We start from the raw sequence: 12,204 nt of genomic DNA on the forward strand, positions 1-12,204 counted from the left end.
CCTCACTCCATTGCAAACTTAGGCGTGCACTGACACATACATGCATACTTTCGAGGCAGGGGCACCTGGTTGTTTATAAAGTGTGCTGCTCCACTGCACAGTTTTTAAAATACAGGCATAGACTTTAGACTCAAGGACCTATGCGCATATGTGCACTATTGAAAACTACCCTCGCAGGAAAATAAAACCACAATCATATTTGACCGGAATCCAAGAGCAGAAAGGAACAGAGCCCATGATTATGTAATCCAAAGGGAATATAAAAGGGAAAAAAATATCTGAAGCAAGCAATGAGGCGATTCTACTGCCCAACCCAACACATTAAGATATCAGGGAATGTAAGTACAATGTAATTGATACTTTTAGGTATGTGCGCTGCTTAAAGCAACAGGAGAGCCCCTAGCACCCTTAGAAAATCCTCTTTATTTCCCTAAAGGCACTGGAGCGGTTGCACTCGGGTTTCCGGGCACACAGGAGCTCATTTTCAGGCATTAAGTTCCCAGTTTACTTTTCTTTTTTTTTTTTCAATTTATTCTTTATTATTTTTCAATGATTACAATCATGAAACATATTTTACATATTGCGTATCACATATATATCCAACATTAACAAAATAAAATAAAATAAAATATCTTTTTATGTGATACCAAACATAATAGGGGGAGAACAACTTCCAAATCTTATATAGAAAAAGTCTGAAATCCAAATACCCCTCTATTCCTTATATGGGTATATCAAGACTTCAGCTAAATACGTATAATATGAGAAGGAAATTTGTTTCTTAATTCAAGGACCATTTACCTCTAATGATCCCAAATTGGACTCAAATTTATCTACTAAAAAAGTCTCCAATTGAACCGGATCTGTGAACCCAAACTTTTTCCCTTTATAATTCACATAACATATACAGGGGAATTTCAAAAAGAATGTTCCCCCCAAAGCCACCACACGATGTTTTAATGCCAAAAGAGCCCTCCACCTGGCTTGTGTGGATCTAGCTACATCCGGAAAAATCTGGATTTTTTGTCCGCAAAAGGAGACTTCTTTATTAGCAAAAAATTTCCTGAACACTTTATCCTTGTCTTGCTCTGATATAAAGGAAATAAAGAGAGTGTCCACAGTTTACTTTTCTATCCGAGTGCCCTGCTGCAAAGAAAAGCGACCGAAAGCCACATAGGAGCTCTCCGACGGGCTGCCGGAGGAACGTGTTTGAGTAGGAAGACATCTACGGGCAGGTACGAATTGTAGGGCGCCCTCCCGCGCCTTCCCCCAGAGATGATTTGCCGCCAGCTCCTCAGGGGAGGAGCACAAACATGCAAGGAGCGGGAAAGTGAATCGTTAGCGGAGAGCAACGGGGCCGGGGAGGGGCCTGCATCCTTTTCCGCTCTTCAAACGCCTGCACTTAATTTGTTTTTTTTGTATCCCGGAGCGAACTCTTGCGTACACGAATGTGTGACAGTGGTTTTTGTGGGATAGTTTTTGAAGGAAAAGCGGGTGCATACTTTCCATGTAAAGTCTGTGGGGTCAAAAGAAGCTGCAGGCTTTGCACCCAGTTACAAAATTACACCTTTAAAAGGCATCAAAAAAGCAAAGGAATTAGCAGAACTAAAGTAAAAAAAAAATATGAATACGTAATAGGCATACTGCAAACTGAAGGGGGTGATTTCGTAACCTCGCGCTTATGCACAGACACTACACCACATTTTCAAAGTGGGCTTACACGTGAAAATCCGCTTTGAAATGTCTCCCAGCAAAACCATGCGCACATAGCTACACCTTCCTCTTGGTGCACCTTTGTTTTGCCCGGAGAATTTACATTTCAAATCAATAAGTATGCGCAGAAGTCCAAACCGCACCCAGTTCTACCCCTGGAACGTTTCTCTCCTGTGCATATAAAACTTTGCATCTGGGGTGTGTTTGTGTGTGGTTTTACCTATGTAGCAGTTGTGCAATTTTTTAAAGGGTCATCTTTTTAGGTAAAAGGCGACTTCACCTGCAGAAGTCCCTCTGAAATGACCCTCCCTATGCTAAATCAAATGCAAAATACTTAAATACATGAAATGTAGAGTGGAAAGGGGCGGGTTCAGCTTTTTTTTTCAAAATGATACAAAGGTAAATTTTAAAAAACTGTGTTTTTCTTTTCCTTCCATTTTGAACATTTTTTAAAAATGTAATGAAACAAATTAGGAAATGTAGACATGAAAATGGTAAACAGTAAGATATTAAATAAACAATGACAATGACAAGTGACAAGGCAGGGGGGGAGAATAAGTTGAATTCTGCAGTGCAGAGGGAGTAGTATAACCAGCCAGGAAAAAAACTAAGAAAATGAGAATGCCTTTTCACAAACTACTGGTGAGATATAATCTGACATATATCTACTTCGGGAGGCCACATCCTCTATAAATATAATGAAGGGACAGAGACAGTTCAGAGGAGAGTTGCCAGAACGAATGAGGCGAAGTCTGTACCATTAACACAGTAAGTTGATGCTTAAGGCCCTACAGGGGCAGCGGAAGGGGACATGATAGAAACGTTCAAATACCTGAAAAGTGAGAATAATGCCCCAGAAGCAAGCAGGGTTTTTTTTTTTCTTTTTAAATAAATGGGTCCTGAGAGGAGATTGGAAGGGGCAGACTTGGGGGTAACACAAGGATTTATTTCTTCTCAGAAAGAAACATGAAATAGCCTTTTGGTGAGCAAAGCGGGGGCAAAACCAGCACCAGAATTTAAAAAAAAAAAAAAAAGCATGGGATGAGCAGAGATGCTCCTCAGTTGATGGGATGCAAGGGTAAAACTGTAGATCAAGCAGAATTTGCAGTGTTGAAGTGAGAAGGGAAAATGGGAAGACTATAGGAGCCTTGAGATGTGTTTATCCTATGTTTCCATGTTTGTGCTTCACTTCAATAAACCTGAAAGTTGACATAATCAAAGCATGTATAATTGTTTTATTGATATTCGTTTTTCTATTTAAAAAAAACACTCCCGTTTTCCACTGCCCTGGTTGGAAAAGCTGAATACCAGGAGGAAATTATCACTCTGAATTTGGAAACAAGCCTAGTGCAACAAGGTTTGTCTGCGAGACGAGAGGGAGACTGATGAAGACGATGATTATGAAGGAGGAACGTAACCCAGACAAATGAAAGAATATCTTCCCAGGGACAAAGACGAAGCTCACGACGATGCTTGGCTGCCTACGATGAACTCTGGCTGGCAGGATAAAGAAAACAAAACGAAATGCTGAAGAACATTAATAAAAGGCATGCAACGCAGCCACTCAAGCAGGAAAGAATTCATCATGTTATCACGGCATGATAAATATTTTCAGGGGGTATAGTAGAAGAAATGTCAAATACTATGGCTGCTCTCCTTCACTCAAAAAAAAAAAAAAGGTATTGCTAACTCCGTGAGGAAGCTGAGATGGGAAAACAATATCTGTCCCTCAGCATCAGCTGGCAACTCTTCAAGTCATAAAGAAGGCATTGCAGCTCCGTGATTGGATACAGTCTACCACAAGCACCCACAGAGATGTTCTTTTTAAAAAAAAATTGTCGGCCCATTTGTTAGGACAAAAATAATGAACATGCGTAATATTTCTTTAAAAAGTATTTACTATAGTTTATTTCTATTAGTGCGAGTACTTCTGCATTCATTTGCCGTGTCCAAACAACACGGGCTCCCAAAGAAGGCACTGGGATAGCCTGTGCAAAACAGTGGTTATTTATTTAAAATCTGCCTATAGCCAAGCAACTGTGCTGCGCGGATTACACTGAAAGCACACATATCATTAAAACCACACCCATGACTAAATATCACTCAAATGCCCAGAAAACCCGGCCTTGCCGCGTTCACTTAACACCAACTGCTTCCTGATTTGTGTCATTAGATGTTATTAAAGGCTTCCCGAAATTACAGAACCTTGAGCTTTTCATGAAAAGAGCTGAAGCCTGCAGTAGACTGAAGATCCCCCGCTAAGGCATTCCACAAAGCGGGCTCCGTTACAGAAAATGCCCCGCGTCGTGTCTCATGCAGATGGGCTTTGCTCGACAGGAGGCACCACAAGAAAATATTTATTGGCTGAGCCGCAGATGACAAGAAGGGCTGTGTTCACTAAACAAATTAACCCATTTCCTCTAAATGACTTTGTAGGCCAGGGTAAGCATCTTAAATGTTTCGCCTTGTGCTACTGGCAGCCAGTGCAGGTGCTGAAGCAAGGGAGTTGGCAATTGCAACCCTAACAGCAGAGGCTTGGCTGCCTCAGGCTTCCATGAAGGCATTGGGGTAACCTGCATGAGGGCCAACCATGGTTAAAGCCCACATTTCAATGAGCATGCAGAGGCCAGATGTTTTGAGCAACGGCTTTGCTACTTTTGATGGCTGGGTGGATATAAGACTTGGTAGGGGACCCAGGCGTTGGGTTTAGTGGAGATCTTGTAAGAATCGTAGAGGATGATGACAAGGCTAGAAATGACTGACCGACAGAGGTACTTCGATGAATTCTGGGCACACCTGGGACAGATATTGAGGGCTTTGGTGGGAAAAGGGTAAAAGACAAATGGTGGTGCTGGGGGGTGGGGCACAGGCAGAAGTGGTATTGGCTCCATTTGGAAATTTGTCTACTCATCTACCACAAGTGGAAGAATCTCAATTGGGCAGACTGGATGGCCAATTTGGTCTTTTTGTGCCATGATTTACTATGCTACTAGTATGTTACTTCTTTGAAGTGACTTGGATTAGCCACTGTCAGAAGCATGGGATCTTCTTAGTGTTTGGGTAATTGCCAGGTTCCTATGACCTGGTTTGGCCTCTGTTGGAAACAGGATGCTGGGCTTGATGGACCCTTGGTCTGACCCAGCATGGCAACTTCTTATGTTCTTATGTTCTTAAGCAGGATCCTGAACTAGATAGACCATTGTTCTGACCTAGTATGGCATTTCTTATTTTCTTGCATAATGGCAAGAAATATTGTGAAATCATAAAAGATTTCCCTCCACATTTCTATCAGTGATAGGAATGAATACTTCTGTATACCTCTCCAGCCCTGCTATATCAGAAATGGATTAGTTTGCCAGCAATGCCGTTTTAAAGCAGAAAGTCTACCAGAAAAATGAGTGGAACGAGATGTGAGAAGATCCAAACAGATCTAAATAGAACAGTAACATGCAGGAAATGACAGAGTAAAACAAAAATCCGTTTTAGGTGCTACCAAAAAAATAAACAAGCAGGAAACAAGTACTGAATTAAGCACCTACTTGAACAGTATTACCTAAAGAAGCAGGCAATTCCCTTCTTGGAGAACGATCAAAGAGCTTGAGTTGAAGCTATAATCCCTATCCCAAACCACAAGGCCTCGAGGAGATGCCCACCCTGAAAGGCGATATTCCTACTGCACACTATCTCATTTCCAATAGAAATGTTTTGCAAGTCTGTTTATCCATTGACTTCGAATGCTGCTAAAAATTTGGGCTCATACCCATTTGCTGAGGCATCAGGAAGTGCCCATCCCCTGAATGCTCTATCTAGATTAAATTACGAGACAATTACCTTCTTTTGTTGACACCGCTGTGTGGTTAGTCCGCTCAGTGTCTCATTTATTTGTAGAAAAATTATGTCCTGATATTTTCTAGGGCTACAGCTGTCCATGACTGAAAGCAGACACCCAGAGATAACGGAGGTCTGTTAAATGGCATGAGAGAATTGAAAAACGAACAGCTTGTTTTGAGGTTTACTCAACAGGGTCAGGTGCTTCATCAGTTTTACCGAACAGGAATTTCTTACTTAACACTGTTGGCAGATTTTATTAGTTAATTTACTGAATGCTTTACTGTTGGTAGAAAGACAATGACTTGATTGGGAGTTTCTATTACCTCTAAGTCTTCAGGGCTGAAAGGAGTTATGAGAGACGCTTGAGTCTGGCAAAATGGGAATCACAAAGGTGAGAAACACAACGATCTGTTTTTGAGTGCGATAGGGCAATTTTCGAAAGCCATTTACCAGGAGGCAACAATGCATTGTCGAATTTACTACTTAACATTTTGAAAGCACTGCAGGACATATGTGCACAAGGATGAAGTTATGCACGTAAAATTGGCACGCATGCACAAAAGTAACTTGTACTCTCATGCATGCTATTTTATAAACATAGCTATGCGTGGATTTTCAGTCTCGTGCATATTTAGGTGTGCAAAAAATGGAAGGGGTCAAAGGGCATTCTGCGGCGGGGCCAAGAAGTAAATGAGGAAGTTGCTATTCTATAACAGACTAATGCAGGTACATTTCAAAACTTATTTGCTTAATTTTACCCCTACTAATTATCTTGCTCGGTTGATACCTGAGACATCTGTTGCCTACTGTTGGTTGGGTGGGAGTTCAGGGTGAAGAACTAGGGGGGTGTCGATGATTTGGAGAAGGACTGGGTGAACTGGTGGAAGTGATGATTTCAGTTCCGCACGTATGTTTTAAAATATACAGACTTACATGTGTAAATCAGGGTTTAATGCGAGGAGGTCATATTTTTTTTTCCCATGTGTAAAATATACACATGCATGTTTATAAAATAGCTAGGTAAAGTAAGTGCATTCAATTTATTGAAGTACATTATACCAGTGCACTGCAGATGCTTGCATGTATCCACACACATGCACATATAGTGTTGGGGAGGGGGTAGACATATGCATATTTTATAGCCAGCACATATCTGATACGCGCAGGTTACAAAATACTGTAGTCGATCTCCACGCGGCTATATACGGGTGTATATGAGGCTGCATGCAGTTATTTGAATGTGTTACCCTCATGGTTTGAAGAGGAGAAAATACCTGCAGAGAAAGAAATGGCAGACTGTTAATACAAACAAAAAACACACTTTGAAATGTCAGAAGTCTAAGAAGTAAGATGGGAGCATTAGAGTGTATAGCAGAGAATGATGAGATACACTTAATTGGCATCTCAGAGACATGGTGGAAGGTGGATAACCAATGGGATAGTGCTATACCAGGGTATAAATCATATTGTAATGATAGAGAGGAGCAACTTGGTGGTGGGGTGGTGCTTTATGTCCAGGATGGCATAGAATCCAACAGAATAAGAATCCTGAAAGAAACTAATTGTTGAGTAGAATCTTTATGGGTAGAAATCCCTTGTGTGTTGGGTAAGAGTATAGTTAGTGTTAGGAGTATACTACAATCCACTTGGCCAAAATGATGAGATGGACAATGAAATGCAAAGAGAAATTAGAGAAGCTAACCAAATTGGTAGTGCAGTAATAATGGGAGATTTCAATTACCACAAAACAAATAATGAGCAAGGACTGCACTTCAAGCGAAATCGCAATGTACATATAGTGCAGGAGGATGTGTAATCCTGACAAAACTGATTCAAACAGTCTTATAAAACAGGATGTCTTTTTATTTTTCAATATGGCAACTCCACAAGGTTATACGAGCACTGGCTTAATGGCGTCCCCCGACACGGTCCCGTGTTTCACCGCGGGCTGCATCGGGGGGGATCGCCACCGCTGGAATTCACACAAAAGCTAGAACATAAACAAATTAATAGAGAGTCAGAATAATAAAAGGGACTTACAAACCGACCAAAATAAGTTCCACACAAGCATAACATACCTGACAGCAGCGTTTTGACAGTGACAGGGAGCGCAACGCCCTTCAAACTTGACAGGTATTTAAAGGAGACAGAGGTGCCAAAAACTACAGGGGAGGGAACCACGTGAGTAAAAAAATGATTTCATTGGTTCCCGTTCCTGTAGTGCACCCAAGCAGTAAATCAGCCTAACCTGCTAGGTAAATAAAAACCATTCGATCTCCCGATTTAAACCTTTTGGGGACACGGTGTCTAACGTGAAGATCCAGCGTTGTTCAATCCTGCCCAAAATCTCAGCATAATTGCCTCCCCGCAAAGGACGTGAAACAACTTCAATGACACAAAAAAAGAGATCAGAAAGGGAATCAAATTTGAATTAATGACTGGAAGGGGGACAATAAGTAAATCTACAGTCCTAACACTAAACTTTCAAAAGGGAAACTTTGATAAAATGAAGAAAATAGAAAAAACTGAAAGGTGCAGCTACAAAGGTTAAGAGTGTACAACAGGCATCGGCATTGTTAAAAAAATACTATCTTAGAAACGCAGTCTAGATGTATTCGACGCATTAAGAAAGGTGGAAGGAAGGCAAAATGATTACCAGTATGGCTAAAAGGTGAGGTGAAAGAGGCTATTTTGAACTTCCTTCAAAAATGTGAAGAAGAATCCATCTGAAGAAAATAGGAAAAAGCATAAGCACTGACGAGTTAAATGTAAAATATTTATAAGACAGTGTAAGAGAGAATTTGAAAAGAAGTTGGCCATAGAGGCAAAAACTCAGACCTCTTACAAGTAATTCGTAATCTATCATTAAAATCATCTTTTGTACCTGAAGCCTGGAAGCTGGCCAATGTAACTATGATATATAAGAAGGGCTCCAGAGGTGATCTGGGAAACAAAAGATCTGTGAGTCTGTATTCAGTGCCAGGAAAAATTGTGGAAACTATTATAAAGAATAAAATCATAGAACATATAGACAGACATGGTTTAATGGGACACAACCAGCATGGATTTACCCAGGGGAAGTCTTGCCTCACAAATCTGCTTCATTTATTTTGAAGGGGTTAATAAACATGTGGACAAAGGTGAACCGATAGATGTGGTGTATCTGGATTTTCAGAAGGCGTTTGACAAAGTTCATCATGAGAGGCTTCCAAGAAAACTAAAAAGCCATGGGATAGGAGGCAATGTCCTTTCATGGATTACAAACTGGTTAAAAGACAGGAAACAGAGAGTAGGATTAAATGGATAGTTTTCACAGTGGAAAAAGGTAAAGAGTGGAGTGCCTCAGGGATCTGTACTTGGACTGGTACTTTTTAATATATTTATAAATGATCTGGAAAGAGGTACAAGTGAGGTGATCACATTTTCAGATGACACAAAATTATTCAGAATAGTTAAATCACAAGCGGATTGTGATAAATTGCAGGAGGATCTTGTGAGACTGGAAAATTGGGCATCCAAATGGCAGATGAAATATAATGTGGATAAGTGCAAGGTGATGCATATAGGGGAAAATAACCCTTGCTGTAGTTACACAATGTTAGGTTCCATATTAGGAGCTACCACCCAGGAAAGAGATCTAGGCGTCATAGTGGATAATACTTTAAAATCGTCAGCTCAGTGTGCTGCAGCAGTCAAAAAAGCAAACAGAATGTAAGGAATTATTAGGAAGGGAATGGCAAATAAAATGGAAAATGTCATAATACTTCTGTATTGCTCCATGGTGAGACCGCACTTTGAATTCTGTGTACAATTCTGGTCGCTGCATCTCAAAAAAGATATAGTTGTGATGGAGAAGGTACAGAGAAGGGCGACCAAAATGATAAAGGGGATGGAACAGCTCCCCTATGAGGAAAGGCTAAAAAGGTTAGGGCTGTTCAGCTTGGAGAAGAGACGGCTGAGGGGGGATATGATAGAGGTCTTTAAGATCATGAGAGGTCTTGTACGAGTAGATGTGAATCGGTTATTTACACTTTCGAATAATAGAAGAACTAGGGGGCATTCCATGAAGTTAGCAAGTAGCACATTTAGGACTAACTGGAGAAAATTCTTTTGCACTCAATGTGGTTAAGGCAGCTAGTAAAAATGGGTTTAAAAAAGGATTGGATAGGTTCCTGGAGGAGAAGTCCATAAAGTGCTCTTAATCAATAGGGAATAGCCACTGCTTGTTGTCAGCATTAGTAGCACTGGATCTGTTTAATGTTTGGGACCGTACCTGGTACTTGTGACTTGGACTGGCCACTGTTGGATACAGAACGCTGGGCTTGATGGACCCTTGGTGTGACCCAGTATGGCATAATCTTATGTTCTTATATACTTTATCCTTGGGCATTTTTCAGAGGGAACGCATGTTCATAATTTCCTTTTGAGAACTGGTGCAAATGTCAGATGGCATATGTACCTGGGGGTCTCAGCAACTGCCCGCAGGCTTTTGAAAAATTGTCCCCTTACTGAAGAATGCAGTGGCACTTTAACAGTTTAACTCGAGAAATATGAAGCAAGATTAACAGTGCTTGAATGCTGCCATGAGTCACTAGGAAATATCCGTGAGTTTGCAGGGTCGTTCCCGAGAGAGATGAATTGTAAATGAAGACGGTGCTCTGTCTCAGATTATTTCTTTATAGAGTTTCTAGTGCCTGAGAACAGCAGGAAAAGGCCGAGCAGTTATCAGTGATTTTTTTTTTTTAAGCTCACTTGAAAATAGGGCAGCGGAAAAAGACAAGCGGTTATTCTAAAGTGGCCTACAGTGCAGAAATATGCCAACAATTTTATGTTATCTTTATAGGACGCTGACCTGTAGCTGGGGAGGAGAGCAGAAATGCCGCACTTTAAAAATTCACTCGGTTCTCTGTTAAAATCAGTCGGTTTGCCCTTGTCACCAGACTGAAGTATTCCCAGTTCCACTATTGCTAGCACTGCTGCTACTACTTAACATTGTTATATGGCTATAATAAACAGAGGTAGCGCTGTACAGACAAACAAAAGACAGTGCGTCCCTTCTCTGCAGCTTACAATCTGATTGAGTCACAGGGGCAAGGCAAATAGGAATGAATTTTCAAAAGCATCTATGTGCGGAAAATGCCATTTTACATGTGTACGTAGACCTTTGGAAAATTACCAGGGGGGTGGGCGGTGCTGTACATGGAAAAGTACGGCAAAAGTAAATTTGCATGTACTTCTATGCATACTTGAAAGAGTGCGCAGTTAGGGCAGGGAACCCATTTACCTGTGAACTTTCTAAAACCGAAAGCACGTGTAGTTGTCTGCTTGAACATTTACACCTGTGCATGTATGAAGGGCCAGGCTTTCCACATGCCCGCTAATTTTCAAAGAGGGTTTATGAGCGCAAGTCTGCTGTGACAAATTGTGGCTGAAATCCATGTGTACTTTGTGCACACGGACGTCAGCTACATTGTAAAACTGGGCTCCCTATTTCTTTTTCTTTTTTTTTTATTTATCAATCTTTTACATATATTGACAAAGATACACTTTGTAATGCAACCTAAGAGACATTATTTAAGAAATCTCTAATACATTTAGCAAAAAAAAAGACAAAACAAAACAAAATCATTCTCTTGTTTTTCAAAAAAGAAACATTGGGGGAGAGAAAATTTACTAAGCAAAAACAGAGGAGCTTCAATGAAACTAATTCAAAACAAAATGCTGCTTGATACCCCCAAGACACATTATAACGATCCACTCTATTAATTGGTTACAGGATTTTGTACTCTGCTATTCAGGAACTCCCGTAGTTGCTCTGGATTAAAGAAAACATAAGCATTACCAGAGAGCTTAATTGCACACCTGCAAGGATAACGTAACCGAAAATTTGCTGCTAAAGTTATTACTTCCCGACGCATTCATAAAAAAGCTTTGCGACGTAGTTGGGTTGGCCTTGCCAGATCTGGATAAATCCGGACATGATCCCAAAATATGGGACGTTTAAATTCTTGAAGCAAAATCTCATCATATAACTAAGGTCATGTTCAGAGAAAAGAGAAACAAACAATATAGCTCTCTCTGTAATCTCCGCCTTTGAATTTTCAAGGTATTCAGTTAAATTTGAAATATCTGCCCTATTAACTACTGACATCTGCGTTGGACACAGTCTCTGAGGCAGGAACAGGATCTTCTTTACAGCGGAAACTTGTTCAGAGGGAATCTTTAGGATTTCTTGTAGGTATCTTAAAGGTATTTCACCCAAAGGTTTAGGAGAGTTCAACAGCCTCAAGTTTAAATGTCTCAGGAAATTTTCAATGGATTCCACTCTTCTCGAGGAGATCATGCGATCAATCATACTTATAACAGAGGAATCTTGAAGGCTTTTAATGTCCTTTCTCAAGGATTGAATGGATTGGGAGTGCTCTTCAAGTACCTGTTGGTGGTCGCTGGCATGTGAATTGTTTTTATAATGAATTAAAACATTGTACGATATTTCTTAATTCGTCATATATCGTTTTTCGACTTAGTGCGCGCTAAACAAAAACCGTTAATTTTTGTTACTTTTTGTATTTTTTTTGCTATTTTTGTTAGCGCGCAGTAAGCCGAAACCAAAAACAATTTTTCACGAGAAAATAAAATCGCAGATCCGCGGGGAAACGA

At 40.5% G+C, this 12,204-nt stretch overlaps 1 long non-coding RNA gene across 1 annotated transcript in view; it reads left to right on the forward strand.

The window, feature by feature from the left end:
• Window positions 1-5,729: 5,729 nt before the first annotated feature.
• The window catches only part of LOC115091487, a 58,781-nt gene continuing 52,306 nt past the window's right edge, over window positions 5,730-12,204 (forward strand). The window contains exon 1 of the long non-coding RNA XR_003856724.1: window positions 5,730-5,935. This is a non-coding gene — a long non-coding RNA (uncharacterized LOC115091487). The remainder of the gene's footprint in view (window positions 5,936-12,204) is intronic.

Source organism: Rhinatrema bivittatum, chromosome 5 (assembly GCF_901001135.1).
Source record: "Rhinatrema bivittatum chromosome 5, aRhiBiv1.1, whole genome shotgun sequence".
NCBI classification, from domain to species: domain Eukaryota; kingdom Metazoa; phylum Chordata; class Amphibia; order Gymnophiona; family Rhinatrematidae; genus Rhinatrema; species Rhinatrema bivittatum.